The 21,816-nt window shown below is 39.0% G+C and overlaps 1 protein-coding gene across 3 annotated transcripts in view; it reads right to left on the reverse strand.

Moving 5' to 3' along the window:
- The window catches only part of LOC140186135 (disabled homolog 2-interacting protein-like), a 606,748-nt gene that overhangs the window by 416,407 nt on the left and 168,525 nt on the right, over positions 1-21,816 (reverse strand). The gene's annotated exons all lie outside the window — the stretch shown is intronic.

Here is a 21,816-nt window from a genome sequence, read left to right on the forward strand (position 1 = left end):
GTCAATTTACTCTCAGTAAGGATACCAGCAGCAGTTCTGAATACAGCTCTCAACGCTAAAAGGTATTAATGAAAAAGCTGTGAAAAATGCATTGCAAGTGGAAAAGCATTAATCACCCTTGAGGAGGAAACTAACAAGTCTTCAGCAATTGAAGATTCAAGATGACTGGATTAGTTCTTATGAAATTGCCCTTAGAAAATATTGTATTCTTTCCTACTTATGATCCATTATTTTTTCAACCTTATATTCTTAATCTACATTTGAAAAAATATTATTACACACTTGGGATAAGTATAATGAATTAAAGAATGCTATTAAAGTAGGCTTAAATGTTAATCGGAAAACACTCAGTAGTTCTCAATTCTGGAATTAATTTATACAGAAATGCATAAAACTAAATATTTGGAGGGGTAAATAATTTCCTTTTGCATACACAGAAGCAATAGCATGATGGAATACAGATTTGAAGTCATAAGATATAAAGTTCCTGATTTTCAGAATTTTTCCCCCCCACAGGAATCAAGGGTATACCAGATATTTTCCCAGTGTCTTCGGAGTAGGTTCTGGAATCCCCTGACATTGCTCCCTTGGGTCAACCAATAGCAACAGTAGTGGTTCCTGGAGAAAGGAACACCTATAGAATTATGGAAATGTACAATACAAATTCCATTGCTTATCCAGGTATTGTTTAAAATATGTGAGCGTAATTGCTGTTGCAGCAAATAATTGACCCGAAATCAAAGCAAAACAATTGCCGCCAGCCTGCAACCCCACAGAGTTGTTATACTTGTGTGACACGCCCACAGCTCCAATCAATGATTAGTCTAAATTCCCGACTCTGATCCTTTATTAGCAATCATACAATTAAGCATTGAGCATTATCGCAGCAGTCAGCAAAGATAGGACCTCTGCGGTCCCAAGCTACAAAATGCCATGAAATAAGCATGAATACGTAACTTATTCCCTTCACTTTTACTGCGCCCCCCCCACTGATGCGACTAGTTACTCTAATACACATAATAAATGCACAGCTCCTACTGATGTGACTAGTTACCATAATAAACGTAACAGAATACACAGCCCCCTCAATTTCTTTCAACACTCTTTCCAACACAAAGTACAGACCCATACCATTTGTTCTGAAATTATCTTTTCTCAATTCCGCTCTAATCCTTCTACTAATGAACTTAAATCAATAAACTACAGTTACAGATCTTTTCTGGTCAAGTATCTCAGTTTTATATATCTGAATTAAATCACACTTCTACCTTTTTTGCTGCAAAAAAAATACAACAACAACCGTATTCTGGATGCCTTAGTCCAGGGGTTCCCAGCCTTTTTATGCCATGGACCAATATCATTTAGCAAAGGGTCAGTGGACACAGGTTGGGTTAATAAAAGTTATTACATAAAAAGTACTGGAAATACGCTGGAAAGTACAAACATGAAGAAAGACAAACAGAGTTTATATTTCTAGACAAGGGCCAGAAAACTGAGAATTTGAGTCTGAAAAGCAAAGTACTAAAATTGGTAGCAGCACAAGTAAATTGTCACTTTATTTGCACAGTATACTGGGGTCTCTGGATAGAAGTAAAGAGAAGGTGACATATGAAGAGGGAAACGCTGCATCATCTGAGAAGGAAAGTGAGGTCCAATGAAGACTGTTGATTGGACCAACGCATCATGGTCTCTTCACAATGCTGAATGGAGAGAGGAGTGGGAAATATATTGGGTGATGGCTTCACAGGAGAGAGGGTGGAAATTACTGAGAATGGTTTGTTGAATTTGGAGGCTAGTGCGGTGATAGGTGAGTACAAGGGATCATTTTTTCTGGGTAGGTGGAACAGGATTGTGTATAGAAAACTTGAGAAATGGAACGGACACAGTTAGGAGCTCTATGATGAAAGAAACTGCAGATAAGGAATCCCATATTTTCTTAATCACCTTTTCTAATCATCCTGCTATCTTCAAAGATTTGTGGATGGACTGAAATCATTCTACTATCCCAAGTATCCTCCCATCTTCCATGCATTCCTTTGCTTTGCTCTTCTATCCTAGAAGCTTGCTCTAGTCCTAGGAGGGAGAGAAACTGCCTGCTCTCGCAGGACTAAAACCATTCTTCACCTAGCATTACTTCACAATATCTTAGATCTCTGATATTTTTGAATATAAACAGACATTGATATCCTTCATTTTCATATTCTTCACTTGGATCTATATCCCACAACTGCATTCCTTGCTGGCTCCATTTTCTCCATTCTACCCTGCCATTTCCTCGACCTTAATGAATAGAATTTAGTTTTCAATCTTTATATCTTTCTTCTTTAAATATTAAATTGGTAAGAATATAAACCATATGAATAATTTTTATCTACTGCACCTAGTTTGAAACTGCAGAAAATAATTGCTCCTAAGACTCATGATGCAAATCAATTGCTGAAACAATTTTAATAACAGATAAAATAGAAAATTAAAGCAAGATAATTTTAAATAAACTACAGTTCATGTTTAAAATATGGGCCAAGAAAACCTTGATTTTCACTTTAAGGCAAAATGTGAGCCCTGCCACCACCCCCAAAAGTATAGAAATTATAGTTTTGAAACATGTTCTCAATTGAAGATTGAGATTTTCAGTTAGAATTTCATCATCTTTGCAGACATTTTAACAAATCTACACTTCAAGATGAGAAAAATGTAAAACATTTGATGCCTTATTAAATGTAACATTTTAAGATGAGAAGTTCTACTATTTACTTCACCAGAAAGTTCCAAGTTTTAAAAATAATTAAACCAGTTAGCACAAATGATCACTGGTGCTTTATAAACGACGCATAGTGCCATTTTTCTCTGTAATGGAAAGGTGATTGTGACAAAAAAAAGAGTACAGGTCTAGTATTAGTTCTTAATGTAATTTATCAACTGAAGACAAACAAATCACTTATGCTCTGCAACTATTGATGGAGCTCTGAAGCCTGGCTTATTAAGAACATTTACACTACAAAGAAAAAGCTATTCATTTATCAAGTTTCTGCAGTCTCTCTCAAATTTAGAAGGGTGAGAGGTAATTTCACTGAAAGTTTAAAAATTCTAATGAAGCTTGACAGAATAAATGCTGTGTTGGAAATTAAAACAAAAATGCACATACTTTAAATCTGAAATAAAAGCAGTCAGATAACATTTATGAAGGAGCAAGTAACTGGCCGGTTAATATTTCCTCTGGCTGGGGTATCTAAATGGCATATGCCAATACTTCAAAATAAGGTTTCAGCCATTCAGGTCTAAGGTGAGCACACACAACCTTGGCAGTAGGCATTGAATCTTTGAGAGAACTGTGTGAATGTTCTATTACTGTACAGTCAGGGTCGAAATGCATTGACTTTTGAACATTGAGATCACAGAACACAAGACCGAGTGCAAACTCCTGACAGGCAGTGGCAGGAATTGAACCCCGGTCAGCTGTACAGTAAAGCGTTGTGCTAACCATTACACTACCACGCTGCCCCAAACTTTCTAATGAGTTGATTTCTTGAATCACGGTAGTCTATATTGTTACCTGTCCCGTGAGTATCTCGTGAATATAATGTAATTGTCTCATGCCATTAGAATGATGTAATTGTCTTGTGATAGTGGGGTGATATGATATCACTTGATGGCATGTTCCAACTGGTATATAAAGGGAAACCGCAGTTGTTGCGTAGTTCGTTTTGTTGGCAGTCCACTGTTGGTATTTACGCCATTGGAGAAGAAGAAAGAGTGAGAGTGAAGAATCCCCAGCTCCAAATGAACCCCAAAAGCATTGGGGTTAACCAGCGGCATTCGGTGCATTACAGGTGTGACTGACATTTGGAACTGTCCGTACGTGGCTCGCACGTTTTGTTAACCCTGACACGGTTTGGGTATTGTGCGACGATCACTTCATTGAAAGGTCACTTTGCGAAATCTTATTCTGCGTCATAACTTCGTACAAGGCATTTCGGCCGGGAGCTGCATCAGTCTTTGCTTTGGGCACTGATCCAAGGCTGGTTTGGGAAGTCTCTCCTCTCGGATATTTCAGGAATCATTTGGACTTATTAAATTACCACCTTAAGACTGGGCTTAAATAAGATTTGTTAAGAATTGTCTTTAAGTTCAACTGTTTGATAACTATAGAAGCATATGCTGTTAACATCCGTTTAAGTTAATCGTTCATTTACTGTTCCATGTTTATTTGAGTAGAGGTTAATAAATGTCGTTGTTTATTTTATAAAAACTCGACTCAAATTCATCTTTGTTGCTGCTGGTTCATAACAACATGTTAAAACTGTTTCTACAGTCTTGTTATTTTGGTAAAAGTTCCAAGATTTTGAACCAATAATCAAGCCACCCCCGGGGAAACTTGCAATTGCTGTCATTTCCATACATGTCTTCCGTGGTTGTCCTTCAAGCCAACGAAAGTCTGGGAATCGGAGAGCATTGCTGAATTCAATTTGGCTACTTAGTGTGGTGTATATTGTAGATGGCACAGTGACAGCTGTGGATTGAGCCATATTTACTGTAATGGATAAGAAGGTGTTCAAGCTTGAATGTTATTAAATTTTATTCGTCCAGGAAAATGGAGAGCATTTCATCATCCTTCTGATTTATGTCTTATTGAAGACGGGAAGACCATGAAATGTTAGAAGTCACCAGCCATAAAACCTGCTCTACTGGCCAGAGTTTTAGGTAAAGTAATGGGAATATGAAAAATATCCCCTGGGTCCAGGTGAGATATACCCCAGGTTACTAGAGGAAGCGAGGGAGGAGATTGCTACACCATTTTGTATTCTTACTGGCCAAAGGATTGGAGGGTAGCAAAATGTTATTCCTTTGTTCAAGAAAGATAATGAGGGATAAGTCTGGGAATTATAGACCAGAGAGTCTTATATCAGTGGTGAGCAAACTATTGAAGAAATGTCTTAGAGACAGGATTTATGAGTGTAATACCCTGGTTAAGATTTTACTGCTAATGTTGTAGGGTATTTCAATTAATGGTTTCTGTACAAGCAGTGGAAGTGTTTGAATTACCATTAAAGATAAGGGGCTGTGATGTTCAGCTTAGGAATGTCATGTCATCCAAACAGGATGGTGGAATTGGGAGAAGGTTCTGGAGAACACTGGGCAGAGGGGTTTTTGTGACGGACACTGGGGTGGGCGAAGGTCGTTTTCATGGGAGACGGAGAGAGAAGAAGTAAGAGAGAACTGGCTGTAGGATTTGACCCAACAGGAATGCGTGATTCGGTGGAGTCCAAGAAGGGAAATTCTGGAGATCAGTGAATAGGAATTACCTTGTGAGTACACTTGACACATCAGCTTTTCAAAGCTTTGAACTCCAACCTGCGCACATCTGACTGTTCTAATTGACCACTTTGTTTTTTTTTCTTTTTTTAATAACGGTTTGGGTAAGTTAACATTCATAAATTTATCTTCTTTATAATTGTAAGCAGTGTACGATCTGTAATTTCTTGCCGACAGCAACTTGCATAGTAGTTACACAGTATTCACAGATCAGGGTTCGGGTGGGCTAGACATCCCAAATTCCCAGTTTTGGTAGGACCCAATCATACCGACCCTGGACGTACAGAATCCGAAAAAAAGGTGTTTTTTCTCACTGCTGAGTCTAGTGGCTGTTAGTGAGGGGCTAACAAGCTGCAACATAGAGACTCTATCTGGTAAAAAGGGGTTTCATGAGCATAGTGTGATTAGGGATAGTCAGGTTGCTTCGTGGCTGACAGCTTGAGATCCCTCAAAGTTGCAGGTTAAGAAGGCATATGTTTTGCTGGCCTTTGTTACTCAGGGGATTGAGTTCAAGAGCAGCGAGGTAATATTGCAGCTCTATAAACTCTAGTAAGACTACACTTAGAGTATGGTGTTCAGTTCAGGAAGCTTTAGAGAGGGTGCAAAGAAGACTTACCAGGTACTGCCCGGATTAGAGAACATGTCTTAAGGGGAAATGTTGAGAAAGCGAGGACTTGCCCCATGAGAGTGAAGGAGGATAACAGGTGACTTACAGAGCTGTATAAGATGATAAGAGCCACAGATGGAGTGGACAGTCAGCAACATTTTCACAAGGTGACAATGGCTAATATGAGACAACATACTTCTACGGTGATTACAAGAAAGTCTAGAGTATCAGAGGTAGGTATGTTTGTTTATTTTTATTTTACACAGAGTGGTAAGTGCATGAAACACGCTGCTGGTGTTGACGGCAGAGACAGTTAGATTAGGTACATTTAAGAAACTCTTAAGAACGGCACACAGATGAAAGAAAATAGAGGGGTATATGGGAAAGTTTGTTAGATTGATTTTGGAGTAGATTACAAGAAAATGAATCTCAGGGTTATATATGGTGACATACAGTACAAGTACTTTGATAATAATTTTACTTTGAACTTTGAAAAGGTCAGCACAACCTTGTGAGTGAAAGGCCTGTAGAGTGCTGTCCGATTCTACGTTCTATCATTTACTTTATTTCAGAATTGTACCTCAGTCACCTCATTGCCTGTCATTTTCAATAATTACTTGGCTTTACTCCTATCCTTTGTTAAGATCAGTTAATCAGATTTGTTAAGAGAGGAGAAGATGGCGGCGCGACACAGCGTGCAGTGGCCACTCCAGTGATGAATATCTATTATCTGTCAAGTAGGGTGTCGTGCACAATTCTGATTTGATGGAGGCAGATGTGAGGGCACGGAGGGATATCTGGTGAGACTTCTGAAATGCCTGTTTCACTGCCGCTACTACTGTGTGATCCGAAATCTCCAGACGGGAAGGCCCCGAGTCCTTGGCTTTGCCTGTTGCTCAGCAGCGGGGGTGGGGTCGAAGCGCTCGGCAGAGATGGTGCTCAGTGTCGGAGGGCTGGTCGGAGGCTCGAAGTTTTCAGACGGACTCAGGGTCAGACTGTGGTTGGGTGCTTCCAGGATGCTGCATCGGCAAGTTTGCGGCGCTGGAGACTCATGGCAGGGAGAGTTTCTCCCTTCTACCATCTGCGTGGGATGTTGGGGCTATTGGGACTTTGAGACTTCTTTTTACCGTGCCCATGGTCTGTTCTTTATCAAATTACAGTATTGCTTTGCACTGTTGTAAGTATATGTTATAATTATGTGGTTTTTGTCAGTTTTAGTCTTCGTCTGTCCTGTGTTTCTGTGATATCATACTGGAGGAACATTGTATCATTTCTTATTGCATGCATTTCTAAATGACAGTAAATGAGGACTGAGTGTCCTCATAATCTAATCTAATCCAAAATTCTGCTGTATTTCCACCAATCACACATTTGACATCCATCACTTCTCCACTCACTAACTCATGTTTTCTTCTGTACCACGAATATCCCAGACTTAATATTCTGCAGTACATATTTAAATTGAAACATTATTTTAACATTTTCTTTATTCCAAAATATTTAATCTTTCAATTTTAATGTCAACTCCCTCAACACCATCTCCAGTGGCAATACTTTTTAAAAATTTTAGTCTCAACTGAAATACTCTCCTGAAACCTCAGATTTTCCAGTTCTCCTCTTTGAAATCCCAATTAAAACCCTCCTTTGACTAAAATTCTTTCTAACACCTACTTCTTTTGCCTTGGCAACAATACTTGTTTAATTATTCTTCTGTGATGTCTTACAGGATGGCAAGCCACAGTATTCATTTCTTGCACACAGTCTAAAATTACAACAAAAGATTTTATGGAACTTATCATGGACAATGACAAGAGGAAGTTCACACATAATAATAAAAAAGGCTAGTGAAACAGTAATTTCCGTGTGTACTTTTTTCTCATACGCACCCCTAATCAGTTGGTTGGGTTTGGTGATTAGCAAGACAGAAGATACATTTCCCTTTCAGATTTTCTGTAACTACTCTCAAGTGACTACTCTCACTGACTGGTAAAGTTACACGAATGTCTGGAATGAAGATACGTGATAGCAGTTACATGAACGATGCAGTCTACTGACCAAAAATGAATTATGTGCTGATATTTGTGTTCATGCAAAACAAACTTATAGTTCAAAACAAAGTGAAATTAGACATGCTTCCTTCACATTATTACCATTGGTGAGGAGGAACAGGAGCCTGAAGACCCACACTCAACATTTTAAGAACAGCTTCTTCCCATCTGTCATCAAATTTCTGAATGGTCCACGAACACTTTTTTGTACTGTACTACGGTGGAGTCTGGTTAATTGACTACGGGGAACAAGGACATGGCAGACCAATTGAATAACTACTTTGGTTCTGACTTCATTAAGGAAGACATAAATAATCTTCCAGAAATAGTAGGGGACAGAGGGTCTAGTGAGATGGAGGAACTGAGGGAAATACATGTTAGTAGGGAAGTGGTGTTGGGTAAATTGAAGGGATTAAAGGCAGATAAATCCCCAGGGCCAGATGGTCTGCATCCCAGAGTGCTTAAGGAAGTAGCCCAAGAAATAGTGGATGCATTAGTGATAATTTTTCAAAACTCTTTAGATTCTGGACTACTTCCTGAGGATTGGAGGGTGGCTAATGTAACCCTGTTTTTTAAAAATGGAGGGAGAGAGAAACCAGGGAATTATAGACCGGTTAGCCTAACATCGGTGGTGGGGAAAATGCTAGAGTCAGTTATCAAAGATGTGATAACAGCACATTTGGAAAGCAGTGAAATCATCGGACAAAGTCAGCATGGATTTTTGAAAGGAAAATCATGTCTGATGAACCTCATTGAATTTTTTGAGGTTGTAACTAGTAGAGTGGATAGGGAAGAACCAGTGGATGTGGTATATTTGGATTTTCAAAAGGCTTTTGACAAGGTCCCACACAGGAGATTAGTGTGCAAACTTAAAGCACGCAGTATTGGGGGTAAGGTATTGATGTGGATAGAGAATTTCGATGGTGGGAAGAAACCTTATCACCCGGAAAAAATACATGCATTCCACGGGGAGGACATACAGAGAGACTCCTTACAGAACATTGCAAGAATTAAACTCTGAAATGCCCCGAGCTTTACCAGTGCCGCGCTAACCACCTCCTGGCACGGGGTACTACACCAATGTATTACAGAACTACCACTAGTTCCTAATCGCTATCAACAGAGGAATTCATCCAGTGTTCTTTTGATTCAATGTAAATGAACAAAATCAGGGCAGACATCTAGTACACGTAATGGACTACTTTCATGCAATGATTTCGACGACTGCATCCTCTAAATCTTCATTTTCATTGTAAATTCAAGATGATTGTTGATACCTCTAAATTCTTCGCAGTTCCTAACTTGAAGTAGTGAAATAGTTTCATTTTCACCCCTGGCCGTTTCTGGCATCTCCAAGCCTGAATGCTTGAAGCCATAGTGAGCAAAACAGTTCTGAATTCTCTTACTGCTTACTTATTGCCAACTACCAATGACATAAATCTTTGCAAGTTCCTCAGCATCCACATCACCGAAGAACTCACGTGGTCTGTACACACCAGCTGTGTGGTGAAAATGGCACAACAGCACCTCTTTCACCTCAGATGGTTGAGCAAGTTTGGTATGGGCCCCCAAATCCTAAGAACTTTCTACAGGGGCACAATTGAGAGCATCCTGACTGGCTGCACTACTGCCTGATTAGGGAACTGTACCTCCCTTAATCGCAGGACTCTGCAGAGAGTGGTGTGGACAGCCCAGCGCATCTGTAATTGTGAACTCCACGTGATTCAGGACATTTACAAAGACAGGTGTGTAAAAGAGGCCCGAAAGATCATTGGGGACCCAAGTCACTCCAATCACAATCGCTGTTAACATCCATTTAAGTTAATCGTTCGTTTACTGCTCCATGTTTATTTGAGTAGAGGTTAATAAATGTCATTGTTTATTTTATGAAAACTCGACTCAAATTCATCTCTGTTGCTGCTGGTTCATAACAACATGTTAAAACTGTTTCTACGGTCTTGCTATTTTGGTAAAAGTCCCAAATAAGTGGCTGCTCCAATTAACCGGCAGCCCAATTAAACAGAATGCACTGTATTTTGTAATATATAATAATTATTGTCTCGCACTGTACTGTTGCAGCAAATTAATAAATTTCGCAATATATGTCAATGATAATAAACCCAACTCTGATATACTTATTGCAGTTGTCTCCAGAAAATGCAGAATGTGGCTTTACTGTGCTTCCGTTGATGCCCTGAACTTTCAATTTATAAGTACCACCATCCATTTCAGATTACCAAACAGCTAACATCTATAAAAACAAAAGATGCATGAAGATAATAATAAGACCCTTGTGACAAAAAAAAAATTGAGGACCTACTTTGCATACTCTTTTGCTTCTGGAACAGTGCAGAATAACAATATCAATATATGAATATATTGCCAGAAGGCTGATAACAATTCCAGTAATTGAGATCATATTCACTGTTATATTCACATGAATGGCAATATTTCAATTTTCTAATGCCAGTTAAGGGCATCTTTTTAATGAGAGTTGGATTAAATTGCACCCACTATTTTTAATTTACAGAAATGCAAGCAATTTCACAAAGGATAGCAATATGAACAAACACAAGTTCCTTAATTAATATTGAAATCAGTCTCACTCCAGAGACTATAAAGTCCAGAGCAGTTCTAAGGGAATACTGCACCATCAGAGATGCAGTCTTATGGGTAAACTCAAATGCCACATGCTTTATCACATTTTTTTAAAACCTATCCAGAAATGACTCACCAACAACTCTATCAACCACCTCCTGCCTATCTATGGAAGAGTTTCTGGTTAACACATTTGTCTCATTAGCCACCTCAAACCCACAAAAGTGGAGAGGAAATAAGTCATCAATCCCAAGGGAATACTTATGCCTGCAATTGGTATTATCTCACAGCACTATTTCAAACTGCAGGTCAGCAACCACAAAAGTCTGACCAATATTTATCCCACAACCAACACTTCTAAACAAAACTTGACAATGCAATCTGCAGGAGCATGCTGTGCATTCATCGACTGCCTTGTTTCTTCAATTACAACAGTAATGATACCTCAAAAGTACTTAATTAGCTCAATAAGCAATTGGCAATGCTCTGGAATGTTTTGCAATGCAGTACTCGCCAATGAAAGGAAGGCAAAAATTAAACAGAAGTCTTTCATTAAATTACATAAAATATTGTCACTTTAGACGAGACACACATCACAATTTTACACGAAATTACCAACTTTAAATGTAACAAAGTTTCAGTTAAATTAAGAGGCAGAGCATGTTAAGCAAATTGTCAAGAATTGTCAAACAAATGACCAAACTGATCTAAAACCTTAATAAACAAATTATATGAAAATAGGAAGAGAAAGAAAAGCCAAGAGGAACTATTTAAATTTTACATTAAGGTTGAATTCTTCTTACACATTCTTTTAAAAGAGTAAAAATGTTCAAACTTCAAAACAGAGCAAGTTATAGCTTGTTACGATATACAACCATATAGATTGCAATCTGAAAAACAAGCGACACCTTACAATAAAGACAACAAAGCCACCGAACTTTGTGATTTTAGCTACTCATGGATAAATGGTCATGCAGATGAAAAGATATACAGCAATACCAGAGGAATGGATTCCAAATGTGGGTGAATGATTTCATTGATGAATGCAGAAAATGCTGGCATCCACAAAACCAGGAAATACAGTGTAGGGTAGAGATATAAAAAATATTCTATTTTCATATGATTCCAAAGAAATTGTAGAAGATTTCAAAAAAAGTTGACTGCACTTCTGTTTTCAAGAAAATTGAGAATTGGGGCCATTTCCTCTAAAAATTAAGACCCTAAGGAAGAGTTATGAGTCTTGAGGAAAGATCATTTAAAAACAAAAAAGATACTTAATTTAGGCAGCAAGTTATTTGTCCAACAATAATAGTTATTCCCCCTGTAAGCATGCTAATGCAGTAAATAACAAGAAATCTTCTTTTAGAAATAAGATTAATTAGATTCAATTTTATTGTCATTGTGCCAAGTACAGATACAAAGCCAATGAAATGCATTTAGCATCTGACCAGAAATGCAAAGAATAGTGTTACTATGAATAAAAAAAATTGCTACAGCACACAAATATAAAAGTACTGAGACAGTACAATACAGATGCAATACTGCTTAGCGCTGTGATATAATGTAATGTAATGCTTAATGCCAATGACTTGCTATATTCATTGGCTACCAGATAATAACGCAGATATGTGTGACCAGAGTAAGTGAAAGTCTACATTTAATGCTGACTCATATTTCACTATACTGATTTTGAGGCAGCTAAAATGTTCTTCAGGGATATTCACACAGTAAACACGTGAGCTTTCTTTAGGCCACTGCATTGAAGTAATTCTGAATCATACAGCATTGTAACCTGTTAGAATTTATGATGAATATTTTTAATTCCAAATCATGCCATCATGACCTTTGCGAATGACACCCAGTTTAAGATCAGAATTATCAATGATTCAAAAATTATTTAGCGAAATGAATCTGGACACAAATTTTAGAGCTTTATCACAGTCCATCAGCTGATATCTCTTGATGTGAAAATTTTCCCAAAGATGGTGCTTTTGAATAACTTTGGATTATCATAGTGCCTTGTGATCATTTAGAAGTGCTAATGAGCCAGAACCAAGGCTGCAGCAGAAGATATTCATCTAAATGTCAATTTGTCAGACATTACATTATATTAAAAATAGCTAGATTGAATAACCTGTTACTGAAGAGGTGTTTCAAAGAGTTTACATAACTTTCTTGCTCACAAAAACTTTATAATGTTTAATATACTTAGAACTCCACAATTATTACACAATAATTCAGCACAGACTACAGACCGACAAAGTTAAATGCAATCAGTTGGTGTATTGAATTCAGGCAACTTTTAAAATATTTGGTTATCCAAGTCTTATAACAACATTATAATAACATTTAAGAAAAATTCTATTACAAAAATAGCATGCACAAGAATTCGATTCCCCCCCACACACACATAAAATTGGCAGTAATGCTGAATTCTGAGAAAATTTAATTATATTTGGTCTCAATCTTAAAAACATTTTGTTACATATTTGTACCAATTGCTAGAGTTCTATGAAAGGATAGTATGACCTGTCTATTCCATAAATTTAACATCACAACAAAATTCATCAAGACTCATGTAGGGTCTTGGCCCAAAATGTTGACTGCTTATTACTTTCCATAGATGCTGCCTGACTTGCTGAGCTCCTCCAGCATTTTGCATGTGTTGATTCTGGCATGGTTTTGGAGGAATGGAAAATTGCAAATAAGGGGGAGGGGGGAGGGGAGCAGGAAGCACCAGAGAAACATTCTGTGGTGATCAATAAACCAATCATTTAGTATCAAGTGTCCTTGCCTGGTGTTTCGGGACTGGGTCTGTCCACCGCCCCCCCCCCCCACCACAAACTCTTGTCATACCTCCTCTGCCACCTGTCCCACACCCCTCACATTCCCAACATGCTTTGCTCCCGGCAGATTTACAAACACGCTCTCTGCTCCACACTGACAAATACAGTACTGTGCAAAAGTCTTAGGCAACTTATCTACAAACATTTGTATATATATATATATATGTGCCTAAGACTTTTGCACAGTACTGTAGATATAGATTGATCTTAAAAATTACCTCAACTGAAATTCCAGAGATGTTAAAGCTCAATGGATGAAATAGCTAACTGTTGAAATAACTATGCAAACATGCATATGATCAGTCTAAACAACATTATATTGGAAGAAAGCTGAAATATCCACCTCAAGTATTACACAAAAAAAGCGCAGAATAATAATTCCCTTTTGCACTGACATTTACATTTTTATTAATTCTGCATCAAATGCAGTTTAAGTTTATAGCTTCAAATGAATTGGCTTTTTGCAGAATTAAATAATGCGAACAGCCATTTTTCATGTTAGAAGACTAACAAAATGTTTAAAATTTTGTGAGGTCTCTTTCAACCACAATGAAAATAATACATTTTAAACATTTTTGGCAGCTTGCCTGCATACATTTGTGCATAATTTCAAATCTTCCATCTGTTACCGTAACAATTATGAAAGCAGGGGCAATAACTCAGCTCTTTAATCAAAGGTTGCCTTAATTAAATTCACTGCAACAAGGTAGAGGCTCTGTATTTTCCTCTAAAGAAGACAAGTTGCAACATTGTCAACCTAGAATACCTAAAACCCTATAATTATTTTCAAAATCATCTCCATGCAGAGAATTTACAAGAAAAGACTATTCATAGCGTTTAAAACATGCAACTCAAGCCCTGCAAGATATGTTGCAGAAACAATGATTAAACACAATCTTTCAAAGGACAGATAATGGAAAGAACAAGCCTGCTAATTTTATCTTGTAAACAACCTTTTTTGTGCAAATATTACTTTCTAAACATTTATATTGTTTTCCTAAAACAGAGCTGTTGTGTATTTCATATTTCAATAATATTTGAGTAGCTTTCTATATAACTTGGCTGATTAAGCTTTCCTGTTCATTTAAATAATTGCTTCTGGGTTATATGTATAAATATGAGAATTACATACGTCATCACACTACAAAGTGATAGGCGTGATCCTCAAAGTAAAGACAAAATTACACCCTTCCTTTGAATTAGTTTAATGCTTTTATATTTTGTAGCTTCACGGGCTGTTATGAACCACAACAATATTCCCATCACATGGTCTTAATCCAGATTACTACAGGTCACATTTGATTAAAAGTCGGCCGGTGTAGTGGCAAGCAGACTGGACTTCAAGGCGGGTGGTCCTGGGTTGGAATCCGTGCTAGGTTGTGTGTCGAGCTAGCAACTTGGCCTCGTAAAAGACAGACAAGTGCTAAAGAAATGTTAAGATTACCGCCCGATGTGCCCCAAGGCACGGAGAGAAACTACTACTACTATATTGGATTGAAAGAGTAGTCAACAAAATCTGATTTTTGAACATGAAAACCCCAGTAAATTCATAATGAGGAGCGTCATTACTGTTTTCTGCATATTGAATATTCTCCCGTAACTAGGACTTCCATGTGACAGTTGGCTACTTTGGCAGCACACAACAGGAGGGCATCACTCTTAACAATGTCAACTGTCTATTAATCCACTTGAAAAATACTACTTTGACTAGTATATGGAGCTCGTGTGACAGGGATGATTAAGTACTAAGATCAATCTCTGCTTGAATAGAGGCATGAATTAGGTAACAAGCTATCTACAAAATGCTTGTTCAATTACTGTGTTATTCTGTGGATGTCATTCAGACATGCACAGCACCTGCAACAGATCACCATACCAAATCAGTCACATGTTCCCAATGCTCTTTCTGTAGAATTTGAAGTTCAACTAGTATTGCCTTTTTATTTTGAAAACAGCAATGTGACTGATGTTACATATTTCTATCTAGCTAGGTCCAAATGTTTACTCTGAGATTGAAATCAGCACTGAAACCTGTCAAAGAACCTCATTAGGATTTTACACTTAAACTGAATAAAACCATTTTTCTGACCAAATATTAACAGGTATTTCATATGCAGTAACATTTTGTTAATTCATTTTTCAGCAGTGGCAATTTATTACTAATCCCTGAATCCCCTCAGGTAATTAGCTGAAGGATTTCAAATCAGAGTAATACAGCACAAAAACAAGCCCTTTGGCCCAACTCATCCAAGTCAATCAAGATGCTCACCTAATCCAGACCAATTTACCTGTTTGACCCACTTCCCTCTTACCTTTCTGATCCATATATTTATTCAAATGCCTTTTATATGTTATTATTGTTCCTGTCCTCACCACCAATGGACACTCTTCCACATTAATCTTATCTCTCAGCTCTAGATACTTATTAAATGCTCTGTGTGACCCAGCTTCAGTAATCATCTCAGGTGGTGAATTCCAGGTATTTAACACTCTCTGGGTGAAGGTGGTCCACTTCTTATCCCTTCTTAATCTTCCCCCCACCCCCGTAACTCAAATCAATGATCTAGTCCATCTACCCTCTAATATGGGGAAAGGTTTCCTACTGTCTGCTCTATCTACACCCTTCAATTTTACATAACTCCACCATGTCCCCTCTTCACCTCCTCTGCTCCAGGAAGAACAGACCTAGCTTCTCCAGTTTCTCCTCATAACGGAATTGTTCCAATTGAATCAACATTCTGGTGAATCTCTTCTGCACCCTCTCCAACATTATCACATCCATTTGATAGCCTGGTGAGCAAACTGCCCAAAGTACCACAGCTGATATCTGACCAAGGTTTTATATAGTTGGAGCATAACCTCCTTACTTCTGCATATAATGCCTTAACTATTTATGACCAGCAATCTATTTGCCTTCCTAACCACACTATTGACCTGTATTGACACGGGCCAGCTCTAATGAAAAACTAACCTGCAACATTCCCATGATTTTTCCTATCCACAGTTGGCGACCGACCCGCTGAGTGTCTGCAGCATTACCTGTCATGTCATATTTCCTACAACTGCTCTCTTTTGTACCTTATGGTTCCAGCATGCTTTTTCTCTCCAACCTTTTACATCTATTCTAATCTCCTTTAAACAGACAAACTGCAATGATCAAGCTTCCATCACCTTCTTTCAGATGGTACTATTGCCATGCTGGTATTCAATTTGTCTTGATTTCTATCCTATCACAGATATTCCTTTTTGCTTTCTCTACCCATGCCCCTTCTCTGCAACTTAGAATGCTTGACTTCTAACCTTTCCTAATCGTGATAAATGCCGCCGTACTGCAAAATTTCCAACATATTTGTTCTTATTTAAGTTTTCTGTTTTTTTTTCTTCTTTTCAATGTTAGATGGCATTGGGTCTCCCAATAATATGCTTCTGGGACAGAAGATTACTTTTAGTGTCATAGAGGGATCCTGTGTTGACAGCAACCTGGGTTAATTACATGGAGCTTGACATACTCTTATGTCTTCTATACCATTAAAATAATTGAAAATATTGGCTGGATTCTTCTTTGGTGGAGTCACAACTGATCTTGGATGCAGTTTCAATAAGTACCACTGTAAGGTCAGCAGTTGTGATCCGACATATTTCAAATTGCTTTCTATTTGCATATTAAAAGAACCCTGCTTTAGCTGGAACAGCAGCTAACCAATGATACATGATGCAGATAAGGATGCCCATACCATTGGGAACAGCAAAGAGTTCCTCCATTTCCAGGATGTCATTATCCTAGTTCCATTGGGTAAGTGACCATAAATTGCTTTTAGCCATCATTTTTCATGCTACTGAAAGAAAATAGCAAACATGAGAAATTCTGCAGATACTGGAAATCCAAAGGAACACACACAAAATGTTGGAGGAGCTCAGCAGGTCAGGCAGCATCTATGGAAATGAATAATAGAACAGTACAGCACAGTACAGGCCCTTCGGCCCACAATGTTGTGCCAACACTCAGACCCTGCTTCCCATATAAGCCCCCACCTTAAATTCCTCCATATATCTGTCTAGTAGTGTCTTAAACTTCACGAGTGTATCTGCCTCCACCACTGACTCAGGCAGTGCATTCCACGCACCAACCACTCTCTGAGTAAAAAACCTTCCTCTAATATCCCCCTTGAACTTCCCACCCCTTACCTTAAAGCCATGTCCTCTTGTATTGAGCAGTGGTGCCCTGGGGAAGAGGTGCTGGCTGTCCACTTTATCTATTCCTCTTATTATCTTGTACACCTCTATCATGTCTCCTCTCATCCTCCTTCTCTCCAAAGAGTAAAGCCCTAGCTCCCTTAATCTCTGATCATAATGCATACTCTCTAAACCAAGCAGCATCTTGGTAAATCTTCTCTGTACCCTTTCCAATGCTTCCACATCCTTCCTATAGTGAGGCGACCAGAACTGGACACAGTACTTCAAGTGTGGCCTAACCAGAGTTTTATAGAGCTGCATCATTACATCGCGACTCTTAAACTCTATCCCTCGACTTATGAAAGCTAACACCCCTTAAGCTTTAATTACCCTATCCACCTGTGAGGCAACTTTCAGGGATCTGCGAACATATACCCCCAGATCCCTCTGCTCCTCCACACTACCAAGTATCCTGCCATTTACTTTCTACTCTCCCTTGGAGTTTGTCCTTCCAAAGTGTATCACCTCACACTTCTCCGGGTTGAACTCCATCTGCCACTTCTCAGCCCACTTCTGCATCCTATCAATGTCTCTCTGCAATCTTCGACAATCCTCTACACTATCTACAACACCACCGACCTTTGTGTCGTCTGCAAACTTGCCAACCCACCCTTCTACCCCCACATCCAGGTCGTTAATAAAAATCACAAAAAGTAGAGGTCCCAGAACAGATCCTTGTGGGACACCACTAGTCACAATCCTCCAATCTGAATGTACTCCCTCCACCATGACCCTCTGCCTTCTGCAGGCAAGCCAATTTTGAATCCACCTGGCCAAACTTCCCTGGATCCCATGCCTTCTGACTTTCTGAATAAGCCTACTGTGTGGATTCTTGTCAAATGCCTTACTAAAATCCATATAGATCACATCCACTACACTCCCCTCATCTATATGTCTGGTCACCTCCTCAAAGAACTCTATCAGGCTTGTTAGACACGATCTGCCCTTCACAAAGCCATGCCTATTGTCCCTGATCAGACCATGATTCTCTAAATGCCCAGAGATCCTATCTCTAAGAATTTTTTCCAACAGCTTTCCCACCACAGATGTAAGGCTCACTGGTCTGTAATTACCTGGACTAGCCCTACTACCTTTTTTGAACAAGGGGACAACATTCGCCTCCCTCCAATCCTCTGGTACCATTCCCGTGGACAACGAGGACATAAAGATCCTAGCCAGAGGCTCAGCAATCTCTTCCCTCACCTCGTGGAGCAGCCTGGGGAATATTCCGTCAGGCCCCGGGGACTTCTCCGTCCTAATGTATTTTAACAACTCCAACACCTCCTCTCCCTTAACATCAACTTCACTTATAATGTCCTCACCATCATCAAGTTCCCTCTCATTGGTGAATACCGAACAGAAGTATCCATTGAGGACCTCACTCACTTCCACAGCCTCCAGGCACATCTTCCCACCTTTATCTCTAATCGGTCCTACCTTCACTCCTGTCATCCTTTTTTTCTTCACATAATTGAAGAATGCCTTGGGGTTTTCCTTTACCCTACTCACCAAGGCCTTCTCATGCCCCCTTCTTGCTCTTCTCAGCCCCTTCTTAAGCTCCTTTCTTGCTTCCCTATATTCCTCAATAGGCCCATCTGATCCTTGCTTCCTAAACCTCATGTATGCTGCCTTCTTCCACCTGACTAGATTTTCCACCTCACTTGTCACCCATGGTTCCTTCACCCTACCATTCTTTATCTTCCTCACCGGGACAAATTTATCCCTAACATCCTGCAAGAGATCTCTAAACATTGACCATATGTCCATAGTACATTTCCCTGCAAAAACATCATCCCAATTCACACCCGCAAATTATAGCCTTATAGCCTCAAGCAGTCAACATTTCAGGTTGAGACCCTTCTTCAGGACTGAAAAGGGTGAAGGTGGCAGAATGTAAGAAAACAACTTCTTTAATTTTGTATAGCATTCTTTGAAATCTATAGAATAAATTAAATTCTACGTGCAACTTAAGTTTTATTTCCGATAAATTGTTACATTTAAGTATTGTGTTTTTTTCCCTTTAGAATTAAAACCTTTGAGTTTCTGCCTATTAAATTGCTGTTTGTGAACCATACATTTTATGGCCAGACAAGTGGCTTTTTTTGCTAACCGTTTTTAATCTGAAAATATCTGAATTCATATTTTGCTACACCATTTATCCCCCATAAATTAGTTTTTCTTGCTACAGTGAAGTTGTAACAAGTTAATTGGTACCACTTATTCTACACATACACGGAAGTCAAACTGCATTAATCAATTGCAAAGCTCTGTTTCTGATCCTGCCCTCACCCAACATCTGCTCAAACATGCAACACAACCTGTATTAAGAATTCTGCTTGTTTCCTTCTCTCCCCACAAACACTCCGATCTCTAAATCAAGGATGCTCAGGCAGAAGCAGACTCTCCATAGACATCCTGGCTGAAACCAGTTAAATTGAAGCACGGAACCAAGGAGAAGAATCACCAACAGCAACTTAATTATTTCCGTGTTTATAGATGCATTGAAATTCTAAAGTTGCCAATTTCAGATTTATGACAGGGTATATCAAACATTTTGCTATCCTCATTATCATGAAATACAGGCCACTTAACTTTATTCCAGTCCATAAGATCACAAGATACAAGAGCAGAATTAGGCCATTTGGCCCATCGAGATTGTTCCACCATTTCATCAAGGCAGATACATTTCCCTCTCAGCCCCAATCTCCTACCTTCTCCCCGTATCCCTTGACCAGGGTTTCTCAACCAGGGTTCCGTAGAACCCCTAGAGTTCCGTGAGAGGTCGCTAGGGGTTCCACAAAAAATCGTGATTAAAGAAAAAAATAGTTTTTTGAACTTCGTGCAACGCAAGATGCTAGCACTCGCTGTTGTGGGCAGTGACTGAACAGCCCTGTTAGCAATCTCGCTCGATGTCTCTCAGCCCAGTATGGCAGTGCACAGTAGGACCGTGTTTATTTGCTTGAGTCCATTCTCAGTTTTTGATGTGAGATAGGGGAGGCCATTGATAATTGGTGAGCACTGCATCGCATGGAGGGGAGGATGGGAGGCTGATGATTGGTGAGTGCTGCCTTGCACAAAGGGGAGGACAGTAGTCTGATCATTGGTGAGCGTTCTATTGCATAGAGGGGAGGACGGTAGGCTGGTAATTGGTGAACGCGGTATTGCACAGAGGGGAGGATAGTAGGCTGATGAGGAGCATGAAATGCATTTTCGAAGCACTGAATGGACTCGCCCAACTTGGGCTGTGACTCCAGCCTCCCTTCCCGAAATACATCCCCCAACTTCCCCTTACGCGTAACAATTTTTGAAGAGGAGGTTTGAGATGGAAGAGAAGGATTCTAGGCCTAAGCCTACGGATAATTCTGATAAGGTTAATGATGAAGGATTACAATCTTCTGAGTCATTTCACTGCACAAGTGCAACAACAGACAAAAAACATCTCCATCTTTACAATGAAAGCTGCTATCAATGGGTCTTACATGGACTGGTGATCCAAGTTGTCCTATTCCATTGTGCTTAGTCTTTGGCAAACAACTTACAAATGTAGCAATGGCTCCAGCAAAATTGAAAAGATACGCAACTACAAATCACAGCCATAGGACACATAAGAATGCTTTTTATTTTAAATGACTATTGGAATATCGAAACAAACAGTTTAAAGCTTTTGAAAATGAAGCCACAGTCAGTAAAAAGAGTCAGGAAGCAAGTTACTTAGTAGCTTTAAGACCAGTTCACTAGAGAATATTTTTAAAAACTGTGTGAAAACCTGGACAAAGAGCACACCAATCACCTGCTACATACAAAAATCTGGTGGCCTAGCTGAGGAAGAATTCTCAACAGGGTCTATGAGTTGAAAGGTGAATTGCAGGAATATTTTCAAGAAAATAGTAGACCAGATTTTAGTGAGTGCTTTGAAGATGAAGAATGGTTGCAGAAACTAGCCTACAGACATTTTTCTTCATATGAATCAGTTGAACAAGTCTGCAAGGCCCTGGAGAAAACATTTTGACTTCAAGTGACAAGATTCTTGGATTTAAAAGGAAATTGAATCTCTGGAACAATCATGTTGCAAAAGGAAATCTTGAAATGTTTCCACCGCTGCTTAATCTTGAGAGTGAGAAAGGCTACCAGAAAGTCTTGAGTCTTATAGAAAACCACCTGGAAAAACTGC

Source organism: Mobula birostris, chromosome 22, assembly GCF_030028105.1.
Source record: "Mobula birostris isolate sMobBir1 chromosome 22, sMobBir1.hap1, whole genome shotgun sequence".
In the NCBI taxonomy this organism is placed as follows: domain Eukaryota; kingdom Metazoa; phylum Chordata; class Chondrichthyes; order Myliobatiformes; family Myliobatidae; genus Mobula; species Mobula birostris.